Genomic DNA, 12,670 nt, shown 5'->3' on the forward strand with positions numbered 1-12,670 from the left:
AGCTTCATCATACTATGAATTATATTATTGTGCAAAATAAACTGCTAATGGTATTTAATTGAGTAGAAGTGCTTGATGGAGTTACAAAAGCTTGGTCGTTTTGTTAAGTTTCACGTATGATGGAGGGCAGTGTAAATAAATTGCTCGACTCTGGGAACCCAACACGTCTGCTGAGTCTCCATCCTTGGCGTTCGAGTGAGAGTACCTCACATGCGCCTGCTCGTGCAAGAGATTAAAGAAGTGTTTGACGGGCGGAGGGATGATGGAACTCGAGCACGGCACGCTGCCAAACAAATTTTCCACAAACTGCTGCAAAGTGCCATGTAACACACAAAGACACACAATTTTTAAAATGTATCTATTTAATCAGAAAAACTTTCAAAGTAAAATACGTTTGTCCTGGTCAGGAAAGACATCAGTGTAATCAACAGAATTGCATCAGCTAATCAAACAAATACAAACAGAATAAAACCCACAAAACAAGAAATTAGTAAATTACTAATTAGTAAGAAATTAGTAACAATATCTGTAAACAAATCTGAAGTCTAATACGAGAACTTCCATCAGTTTCTGTTGCTGAAACTCGCAAACATGACGGGAACATCTGCAGTGAAGCTGCACAGCTGTACCCTCACAGACAGAAGCCTGGTCTATGTGATGACTTTGTCCTTCATGCTGCCTCGCTTCAACTTCATTTCATCTGCCAGTCTCACCAGGTGGAAAGTGTTATCCATGCAGAGGGCATTTTTTTGTAGGTAACACAGGACTGTCTGATGTTGCTGGGTTTTGGGGGTTTTTTTTGCTGTTCGTTGATGAGGCTGGGGAAACCTGCAGTCAGCTGAGGCTGATGAAGTCACTTGGATGAGTGGAAAACAGATGAACAGACTCAGCCTTTTGGGATGCAGCGAGAACAGTTTCAGTCCATGGAGCTCAATTAAACCATGTTCGGACGGGATCCCGGCAGCAGCAGTGGGAGGTGCAGCATCGGTGTGCTTGCTTATAATTAACCTCATCTTTACAAACAGCCATTAAACCATCAGGAAATGACAGGAAATAGTTGGCATTAAAACACTCATCTGGAGGAAGAGAAAGGGGAAACGTCACAGTGCTGATATGGGCACGTGCAGCAGGTGGAACTCACGTTATAATGAGCCTGCCATGGTCCTGGGTCCAGTGACCCAGTGTTTATGTTTTTGATTATTTAATGTTCTGTGATTTTGTACTTTTTCATGGTTTTATCTTTGTATTTCTAGTTCCCTTAGTTATTCTTTAGTATTTTTGTAGTTTCTAGCCCTTAGGTTTTTGTCACTGAACCTCCCTGACAGTGCCAAATTGCCGACTGTCTTCCAGTGTCCTTCCTTCTGAGATGTGAGGTCGAGGTCGGGTAGGATGTGACCAGTGCAGACCAGTTTCGACATTTTCGGAGAGGTCTGAGAGCCTATGAAATGGCAGCACGCTGCCTGTTTGTCATGGCAGCATTACCCCGACGCCATTTTGGTTTTTTGGTGTTTCTCTCCCTATCTCTCATTTCCACTAAGGGGAATGGAGTGTGTGCGTTCAGCAGTCTTCAGGGCTTTCCAGGGGGGTGTCTCTGAGAGTTACCCGCCATTAAAACAGCCACACCTGTAAGATAATGGCACTCAGCTGTTGCTGATCAGCCGCATCTGAGGGGCTACTTAACAGAGGAGCTGAGCCTCAATGGACACTGGATTGTTGAGAGAAATCAGTTAGTTCCCACTAAGTGTGTAACAGTGTTTCTGGCGTTGAGAAGTGGTGTGTACTTACCAGTTGCTTGTTGTATTCCCAGAGTTTTGAGGATACAAGTGGAGGGAACTGATCACTTTGTACACAGACAGGACGAGAGGGAAGGAAGATTATTATCATCATGTGCATGAGAGAGAGCATCCAGTATAGGCACCGCTGTGTGATCGCTAAAGGAAAAGAAACAGCCCTTCCTTAAATACGGACAGAGACAAAGAACATTCCACTACTCTCAAGTTTCCCCATCCCGGAGGGGGAACTATACCTCCAGCCCTATTCCTCCAGAGACAAAGTTACAACTTATCCTCCATTTAACTGTCACTCATGATATTCTGATTCCCAATTTTCCTTCGAGAGGCCTCTTCCTTCTCTAGGGGTCAGGGAGGTCTCGCGGTCTGCCTAACAATGAGGCATCTGTATGTCTCAGTCTAACTTACTCATAATGCCCCACTATGTGTAAAACAACGTTTGACACACATGTGACGCCATTAAATATGTATATAACTAAGTAACACAGAGGTGAGATACTTAAAATTAGAAGAAATTTCCATCACAGAACTGGTGTAACTAAACAGAGATCCTAGTTTCAGATCCCAGCAGCGCCCAAATGCTCTGATTCATTGTCAATGCTCTCTTGTTCTAATGAGCAGAGCTCGAGATCTTAAATGAAAGAACTTTTTTTCTCACAGAAAGTCTCACTGGGCAAACTGTCGTCTGTAGGGAGGCCAGCTGAACCTTTTTGTTACTATCTTTACGTGTTCAGCACGCTGAGGAGTGACAGAAAGGATGTGGAAGCATCCTAAAAATCTGTTTTCATATCTGTGTAGGTGGAAATTATTGGAGGACAACTGGGTTATGGGACTACTGTGCTCCTTTGTGTCAAATCTATCCAGTAAAACATCCATCTAGAAGTTGATTAGACTTACTGGAGACCTGTTCAGTCCTTTATCATCAACTAGACATGTTTTGGATAAAATCAAAAATTAGCATTGGTTAAATCTTTAAATGATCTCTTTTATTTTCAAACTAAGTCAGCTTTTCACTTTGAGTTTCCAGTTGAGGTGCATGTTTTTGGATAGCTGAAAAAGTGCCTTCCGGTATGATAGCGCCTGTGTTTGGCTTTGCCGCTGCCGGCCGTGGTTTCTCTGTGCTGTTTTTTTCGGCCTTTTTGCTTTCGCTTTTTTTACTAATGTGTTGGCTGGCCTTGTCTATGATCGTCTGACGCTATTATCCATCCGATCCTCTATGATAAGTCAAGATGCCTCATCCTCCTGCAGTATTTTCCATCCTCCGCTGCCGACACCGGTGTCTGGATCTTCGTTAGGTGTCATCAGTGGCGCCTTTCTGTGTCCGCGCAAGTCACGGAGGAGGAGAGGAAAAAGAGCAGGTGTCCAGGTAAAACTCAGACTGTTCTGGAAGCGGGGACTCACTGTGCCTGGATCTATGAGACGGCGCTACCTCAGGAGTGTTCATCCAGACTCTCCTGTTGTTTGGCCCTCCATCCCCGCGGTGGGAATTTATGAACGTCGCGGATCCAACTCTCTGTTTCTTCGTCCCCTAAATCGGGCCGCTTCTGTTAATAATTTGTCTTCTACTTCGCTGAGAGTGGCGCTTTTTAACGCTCGATCAATGACTAATAAAACATTCTTGCTGAACGATTTTATTCTTTCCAAGAAACTGGACTTCTTATTTCTAACCGAAACCTGGCAGCACGATGGTCACTTTTCATCCTTCATCGAACTCTGCCCGAGTGAGTACTCATTCATCAGCCAGCCTCGGACGTCGGGTCGAGGAGGAGGTGTCGCTGCGGTGTTTGGAAGCCGGTTTTACTGTTGCGCAGTGTTGGTCGGACATTTTTCATCCTTTGAATTACAGCTGGTTAGAATTGGAAATAAAGATCCATTTTACTGCGCTGTAGTGTATCGTCCACCTGGCCTAAACAGTATGTTTTTAAAGGAGTTCAGTGACTTTTTATCCTCGTCTTTGAAGCTGTCCAGACTGGTTATAGTTGGGGATTTTAATATACACGTTGATGATGACTCTGACCTCTTTGCCAGAGGTTTCCTTAGCATCATGGATTCTTTTCATTTTACTCAGCATGTGTCTGGTCCCACACACACCAAAGGACACACACTGGACCTTGTTTTTACTTTAGGTTTAAACATTGATTTTATTTGTACTGAGGACATTTTTATTTTGGATCATCATTGTATTCTTTTTAATCTATCTTTTCATTTGTCCCTCTCTCCTATTCGACATGTGGTTAGCTCTCGCATCTTAACTTCCTCTACTGCTGTTAAATTTTCCGATGCTTTTAATTTAGTTTTATCTCCTTATAAAGATGTTCATTTTTTAACAAATCTTTTTAATAATCATTGTCTTTCTATTTTAGACAATGTTTGTCCTGTCAAAACTAGACCAGCTCCGGTTTCAAAGTCTTCTCCCTGGACAAATGACAGCATTCGCTTCTTAAAGCGTTGCTGCCGTAAGGTTGAGCGTTTATGGAGGAAAACGCATTTGCATGTCCATCTCCTTCATTTAAAGGACCTTTTAGTCTCTTTTAACACTTCAGTTCGAGATGCGAGGGCGGCCTATTTCTCAGACTTAGTGTCTAAAAGCAGAGGTAACCCCAAGGTACTATTCGACACCATTAGTGATATTGTTGCTCCTGCTCCACATGCTGTCCCAATTTCATCAAATGAAGATTGTGAAAAATTTCTTTCTTTCTTCGTTGAAAAAGTCAGTAATGTGAGGAACAATATCTCTCCTTCTGTGTCTTTCTTGTCTGCTCCAACTCAAGCTAGGCCTGTAATTTTAGAAAGATTTTTACCTGTGTCCTTACCTGAGCTGGTCAAGTTAGTTAATTCAATGAAAGCATCCTCCTGCTCTCTTGATATTTTACCTGGATCTTTATTTAAAAATGTCTTTCAGTCTATTGGTCCCTCTGTGCTCACAATTATCAATACCTCACTGGTTTCTGGTCAGGTCCCTGTTTATTGTAAGAATGCTGTTATTCACCCACTGTTAAAAAAAACCTAAGCTTGATGCTTCTCTTCTCAGTAGCTACAGACCGATTTCAAAATTACTGTTCATTGCTAAGATTTTAGAAAAGGTTGTGGCTAAGCAGCTTATAGCTGTTCTAGATGAATACAGTATTCTGGATAAATTCCAATCTGGCTTTCGTAGAGCTCACTCTACTGAAACTGCACTTCTTAGAGTCTCCAACGACATTTTGATGAGATGTGATGCAGGAGAATGCTCCGTTCTGTTGATGTTGGACCTGACCTCCGCCTTTGATACTGTGGACCATCATATTCTGCTAGATAGGCTGAGACACTGGGTGGGTATATCAGGGGCTGCTTTGGACTGGTTTAAATCCTATTTGCATAAACAATCCTTTTCTGTGGCTACCTCTAAGTACAGTTCCTCTTCTACTTTTCTTGCCTATGGTGTGCCACAAGGTTCAGTTTTGGGGCCTTTATTGTTCTTACTGTATTTACTTCCTCTTCAACACTTACTGAGCAATTTTAAGGACATATCGTATCACTACTATGCAGATGATATTCAGTTATATATCTCCTTTAAGCCCCATGATGTTACCAAGCTACAGATTTTGCAGAAGTGCATAGACTCCATTAGATGTTGGATGGCTGGAAACTTTCTTCAACTAAATGAGGAGAAGACTGAAGTCCTTGTTTGTGCTCCTAAAAAATTTGTACCTAGTGTTTTGGAAAACTTGGGTCCACTTGCTACATTTGCAAAACCGTCTATCAGGAGCCTTGGTGTTAGTATTGACTCAGCTCTGACTTTGGATGCTGTCAGGAGGAGTAAAATATTATGCTGCTATTATTTGCTGCTATTTTTTATGATCATTATTACTATTCCATTAATTATTAATATTGATATTGCATTTAGATGTTTAAACATATTGGTACCCAACTAAGCTTTTATTACAAGTCCAGTAAGAACCACTTTAAACTGTTGAGTTGAATCTATAATCTTAAAATGTTTATAGGCAGATTACATTGCATTATTTGAAAAGGCTAACCTTTGAAGATAATCTGAGCCTAAAAGTCTTCACGGGAAACTGCAGGTTTGCAGAGTGTGCAGGGCAGGAAGTGAAACCGAAAGCAGAGTCTGAGTGCAAGTATTTTGAGTAGGTTATGAATCTGTAGTATCTTTTATGTATCTATATCTTTGGATTAAGCTTTTAGTAGAGGTTTTTGATTAAAACATTTATTCAGTAGATTACATATATAGTTCCAGTTAGGTTATTACATGTAAGGATGAGCCTCTGTTCTGGTGAAGGGTCAGAAGTGCAACGGGTGAGATGAGAGAGCATTTAAGGACGAGACACACATACACACACATAGTTTCAGTTGTGTACATGCTGGCCTTCTGTCTGGTGGAAAGGTTACAAGGTTTAGCTGATGAAGTGAAGGGTGAAATAAAGGGCAGCAGAAGCTGACACACACATACACATACATATAAGTAGACTGATTTAGTAGGTAAGAAGTTAAGATGTGTTTTGCTGTAACTGCAAAGTTGGGGTGCGTACGTGTTAGTCTGTTCCAGGAAGTACACCAGATGTCCCAGAGATAAGCGACAGCGAAGGCGAGCTGGGGGAAGCACCTGGGTTCGAGCCGAAGATGATGTTCTTTTAAACTATGTCAAAGTTAACTGAACGTTTGTGGTTTTGGATTGACGTATGCTGTATTGGATCTGCCTGGCAACAGAAGGGGGGCTGTACTATTTCAACCCTATAAAGTCTTTGTTCTGACTATTGTAAGACAGTTCAACACTGAATCTGCACAGTGTTGGACTCCACATGTGTATTCATTAAAATGTCGTCTAATTGCACCCGGCAGGATCAGTGGTCATTATTTTTGGTCTTCCTCCTCAATTTCTGAACCCTTAACAATGCCCATGTAAAATCTCTGGTTCGCTCCTGTTTTTATCACTTGAGAAATATTGCTAAGCTGAGTCCCATTGTATCGCGCTCCGAATTAGAAATTGTCATTCATGCATTTGTTTCATCTCGTCTGGACTATTGTAATTCTTTGTTTACTTGTTTATGTAAAGCCTCTTTGGAGCATCTGCAAGTTGTTCAGAATGCTGCTGCAAAGCTTCTGACCAAGTCCTCCAAGTTTTCCCATGTCACACCCCTGCTGATTCAGCTGCACTGGCTCCCCGTTAAATTCAGAATCCAGTTTAAGGTTTTGACCTTGACTTTCAGGGCTCTGCATGGACAAGCACCAACATATATAAGTGAACTTTTACATCCATACATTCCCAGCAGGTCCCTGAGGCCATGTGACCAGGGCTTGCTCGCTGTCCAACACACGAGGCTGAAAACAAAAGGCGACAGAGATTTTGTAACTGTGGCCCCCAGATTGTGGAAGTCTCTCCCTTTGAGACTGAGATCTGTGGACTCAGTGGTCGCTTTTAAAAAACAGCTAAAAACTCATCTTTTTAAACTTGCTTTTGGTTGATTTTTATTTTTAGGTTTTAGCTTCTGTGAAGCACTTTGTGATTTTTATCTTGAAAGGTGCTATATAAATAAAGTTTTACTTACTTACTTACTTACTTACTTACTTACCCACAGAAAACCGAGAAATATAAGGAGAACATGCAAACTGCTCACAGGAAGAGGCTGAGGTTGCAAAAACTCCTCCATTCCTCCTGTCAGGTCTGAGCCACTATGCTGCCTATTTTCCAATCCTGCAAACAAACGAGCTGAAAGCTGAACTCTACAGCTTGTTGTGGTCCCCTGTGGCTTTAGGTGCTGACATGCCTTCCATCTGTTCTCCAGCATTTTCATTTACCGCCATAAAATATCTCCACACATTGCTCCTCTTTCTCTCTGTCTTAGTGATGTGTCGGTCGCGAACGAAATGGCTCTTAGAGCCGGATCTTTGACGTGAACGACTCGAGCCGGCTCCTTATCTCGAGCCGTGTTTTTTTTTTTTCCTTCTCTCACCCTCTCTCTCGCACTTTTTTTTTCCGCTTCACTCCAGTGGCGTGTCTAGAAAATTTTTGTTGGGGGGGCCAGGTAGGGGCACAGATTTGGAGAATACAATTAGGAAATTAGCCAATGCCAATGCAAAACTTTATCTGCCTATTAAAAAAAGGAGATAATCTTCTCACAAACTGGTGTTTGATTTTGAAACAGGAAAAAAGTGGGGAAACAAATGAAAAGACTAACATTTGAATAAAAACTGAAAGCAAGTAAATACTTTCTATGCTGCCTTATGGTAAACTTTGGTAATATTGATGTATAAAGAACAACACTGGCTGATGATGAAATGCAGTCAGCTGGCATGGTGACACTGCCAGTATTAACCTGCAGGGCTGGACTGGGACAAAAAATTGGGCATTTTGACTAGAGACCGGCCCACCGGGTATTAATCAGAACTGCTCCCAACAAACACAGATGTCTACATCAGCGTTGTAACAATTTGTACTGTTATAACTTGCACATTACTTTTCTCAGCTTATATATACACTAACTTATTGAAAGTTACATGTCTACTTTTTAATGCACAGGTACAATAAACAATCTGCACTTTTCTAATTATTCTAAATATTCTTAAAAATTTAAACATCTTTCAGTATCCTGCTATGTTTCCACACTATGTGTACGCTAATTTAAACAACTGTACTGTACTCTGCTCTGGTAACTATTGTCCATGATGTAAATATGTAAAAACTGTGCTTCGGTTCTGTGTCCTGTTCTGTTTGTATATGTGTGTTTTTTTGCTGCTGATACAACCAAATTTCCCCTTGTGGGACAATTAAAGGATTCTTCTTCTTCTTCTATTAAAGCCATAAAGCCTTTGAATGAGAACAAACGTTGTTGTGACAGTGATGTACACCGTCTTGTTGGTATATGTATGATTTCTATACATTTTACATCAGATAAAAACTTTGTTCGCAAGATTCAGATAATTATTTAATAAAAGCTAGATATTTTTTTCCCTGTTAATGCCCTACCTGGCCGCCTGGCAAAACTTTCCTAGATCCGCCCCTGCACAGTTACCAGCTGTCAGCTACGTAGAAAAGGATCCTGGTGTTATTTGTCTCTCAGAAACAGTTCATAACTTCAACTCATTCATGTCACCTAAAAGGTAAACCTGTTTCTCCATCACCTGTTCAGCTCTGATGATTCAGTAAGGACATCTCCTGGTTTCATCTTCATGTTTCCTTCTCACCACATATCCAAACCGACATCATGACCAGCAGCTTTACAGCTGTGGCTCCAGCAAACATCAGCTGACACTAGAAGTGAATATTAAATAAATTCTAACAACAGCTGATCAAGCTTAAACATGCTGCTGTTGTTTAGCGTTCATCCGCTGGTTTCCTGTTTCTGGCGCAAAGTGGGCGATAAATAAACAAGAGAGAAAAGCCGATCAGCTGATCATTGATCAGTTTCATGACTGAAGTAAGAACAGGAGAGGGAGGGGGAGAGAATGAGAGAAGAAAAGGCAGCTGTGCAGCGTAAGGACAGAATAACTCCAGCTTTGTGTCTTTTTTTCATTCTAGCTGAAGTACGGGACAAACTGCGTCTCTTCTCAGCTCAACACGAAACGCGTAATAATTTCTCTGAATGAGGGACCATTCCATTTTTTAAGGAGCCGTTGGCAACTCTACTAACTAACCTTATGAATAAAATAAAGTTCACTATCAGTAACATCATAGCACCCACCAGCTGTGTAGAAACTCCGTCATGCTAGCTAGTACGCAGTACGAGTTATTGTAACTGACTGTAAAAAGTCAGCACAACGAAAATAAACTCCACCTAAACTTGGTTTATATCTGACCCAGATAGACTGCAGGTCATAACTTCTTACCTGAAGTTCAGTTCACCTGACACTCGGACCAGCGGCCGCCTCGGGTCTCTCCTCCTGCCTCCCCTTTCCCTCATCCACCTGCTGGCCGCTGTGGCAGCTCTGCCACAGCCACCACCAAACAACTGAGTTATTTTTACACATCAGCCAGCATCTGGCCAATCCACCACCTCTCATTGTTCATGCAGTTACAAAAAAAAAAAAAAGTCATCAGCCCACCGGGCAAATGTCCGATGGCCAGTCCAGCTATGTTAACCTGTTAATCTTCGCCGAAAAATTGTTTTCTGCGGTGCCGTCTTTCATGCTTGGCTCTCCTATCTTTGTTAACGTGATGCTCATAGTGCAGAAGCCGATGCTGCATTCACTTGCACTCGGATATCTGAGCTTCACTGTGAAAACATAATCGTACATTTGATGTTTCATTGAATTTTATTGTTTTAGCTTAGACATGCCACTGCTTCACTCCACACGCAAGCCTTGTGCTTTGCGCGGGGCAGAGGGGGGAGGGGCGGTAGTTACACTGGCAGTAGCACAGGAACAGAGCCGGAGGAAAAGAGAGAGAAAGAGAGCCAGGGACAACAACGTCACATTAGAAAGGTATAGTAATCATCCACAACTATTTTCAGTTGCGGATGATAAAGGATTCAGAAAGTTTATTCATGCAGGCCCATATGACAGAGAATGTGCATCTTCTTTTTGTTTTCATATTTTAATTTATATTTAATTGTGTCGTGGTTTGCAGTGTTTTGTGTTGTTTCACTTTAAATTTGTAAAAGGAAAAAGCTGAAAATTTAAATAGTTAAAAGTTGAACTGTGAACAGTTGGTTTTTGTATTATATGATTTATTTATTACATTTTATGTGGAGTGAATAAATAAAAGTATATTTACGGTGGCCCCTAGAGACAAAACACGTACAAACTTCAAAACACGTAAAAACTCCAAAACACGTACAAAACACAACAGAAGTGCTCCAGAATGCTAGGCGCAGTGTTGAGCTTTTGTTACCTAGTGACTACAGAAGCCACCAAGTACCAACGACCGGATTTGGTATGTGGTAGTAACAGGTAAATGAACTTTTTTTTTTAATTATTTGAATATATCTGAGTGCTTGTGTCTAAATATACAGACAATACACACATGCTTTCAGTCGTGTAATTTAAATGATCTAGGTAGCTCTGTTTTGGAAGTTCAGTTAATGCTAGAAATATGTTTTGGAGTTTGTACGTGCTTTGTCTCTAGGGGCCACTGTACATATTTATATATAAACATATATAAATAAAACCACTTGTTTTTCAATTAGTAATTACTTTTGTAACATGGGGGCTGGAGAGACTTGTGAAGTGGTGATCAGGTATGGGCCCCTGTTATTATGAATGGTGGAGGTGGTGGGAGTGGGGGGCTGAAGGAGTTGAAGTGTGGGGTGGGGGAGTAACAGGTCTGTCCCTGTTTGTGGAAACCACAGGAGGAGCTGTTCAATCTGTTGGCTGGGTGTGAATTGTTGATGGAGTCTTTAAACTTGTAGTTGCTGTTTTCCAGACTGAAGCAGAGTCGTTAGCTGAAAACTGGTTTTAGAGGTTCATTCAGGACACCTTCTCAGGCTCTTGCAGCCTTACCTGTATCATAACAAAGTGTATAAACCCCAATCCACCTTTAACATGGTCCTTCTCCCAAACCTTCAAATATGACTTTCTGGCCCTGTCATAGTAAAGGGCTGCTTAGAATATTAGAGCCAATGTCACAAAGTTACTCCTGAAGTATAAGTGAGTGAGAGAGTTACCTCACTTTGCAGCACAACACGTCTCACAAGATTTCTACAATCAGACTGAAATTTGTACTTTGTGTTGTCAGATGAACATATGAGACACTTTGACTCTTCAGTGCAGTGTGGAGCCTAAAAAAGATCTGTTTTGTGTCCCAGCTGATCAGCAAGAGGAGAAGAGTCTGACGGAGCAGCAGAGGAACATTTTCAGCCATCTGGACTCAGCTGACTCACTACAGAGGAAACAATGAGCTCAACACAGAAGGTGAGGAAAATATCACAGTTTCACCAAATAATCAGTCACGTCTAAAACTCTCATACTTCCAACCTGTTATATGACTGTGTTGTATTTTATTATATACTATGTTTTTAATTTGGTTTATATCTATTATGTTTACAAACATCAAGAAGTCACAAGCAAAGAGAGACCACACCATAGCACATGTTTAAATAAGGATATTCATCAAAATTATTTATTCATCAAATTTCAAAACCTTTTTAATCACACAAAAAATACATGTGCAAAGCACCACAACAGCAGCCCGATATCAGACAGAACTGTCACATGATATTAAACATAATGAAGCGCTTCATTATAATTTGTAGATTCAAGCTACGCTTTGTATTTTGACCAGCAGATGTCACCAAAGAGGACTGTGTTGAAAAGCTTCAAGTAATGACAGTTTGTTCCACGACTGCATTTCACTGGGGGAGGGTTTTGATTATTGATTAAAATCGGTTCTAGGTTGGATAACGTCAGATTGATTCATTAAAATCCTGAAACGATTTTTAAATATAAATTAATTTTGCCCGAAACGCCAGAATCTCAGGTTAAACAACCACCAAACAGCTAAAACAGTAAATGAGAGCAGGTACACGGAATCTGCACAAAGACGTCCGTGCCGTCGGGGCTGAAAGCCGGCAGCTCACTGATGGTTTTTTTTCTGTTTGTTTCTTCTTCTTTTTTTCCTTCCAGCAACAAAGCCTCATTTCTGCTGTTCAATACAGAACAATTGTAAACTTAAATTATGCAAAACGTTCAGCTGTGTCTCTAATAAACCCTCTGTAACTTTGCTCTGCTTCACTTCAGCAGCATCAGGTAATGTTCATATGTTGATTCATGGTTTTCTTTCATGTTTGATCCACTGCAGAATATTTTTATACTCAGGCCAGGAAAATCTCCTTCATTTTTTTTTCTGTTTTATCCTCAGTTACTTTGACACAAAGGCATCTGCTGTGATGCTCACACCTCTGATGAAGTCTCACAAGTGTCAGCTTTCGTTTTAGAAATATAAAATA

Source organism: Oreochromis aureus, linkage group 9 (assembly GCF_013358895.1).
Source record: "Oreochromis aureus strain Israel breed Guangdong linkage group 9, ZZ_aureus, whole genome shotgun sequence".
NCBI classification, from domain to species: domain Eukaryota; kingdom Metazoa; phylum Chordata; class Actinopteri; order Cichliformes; family Cichlidae; genus Oreochromis; species Oreochromis aureus.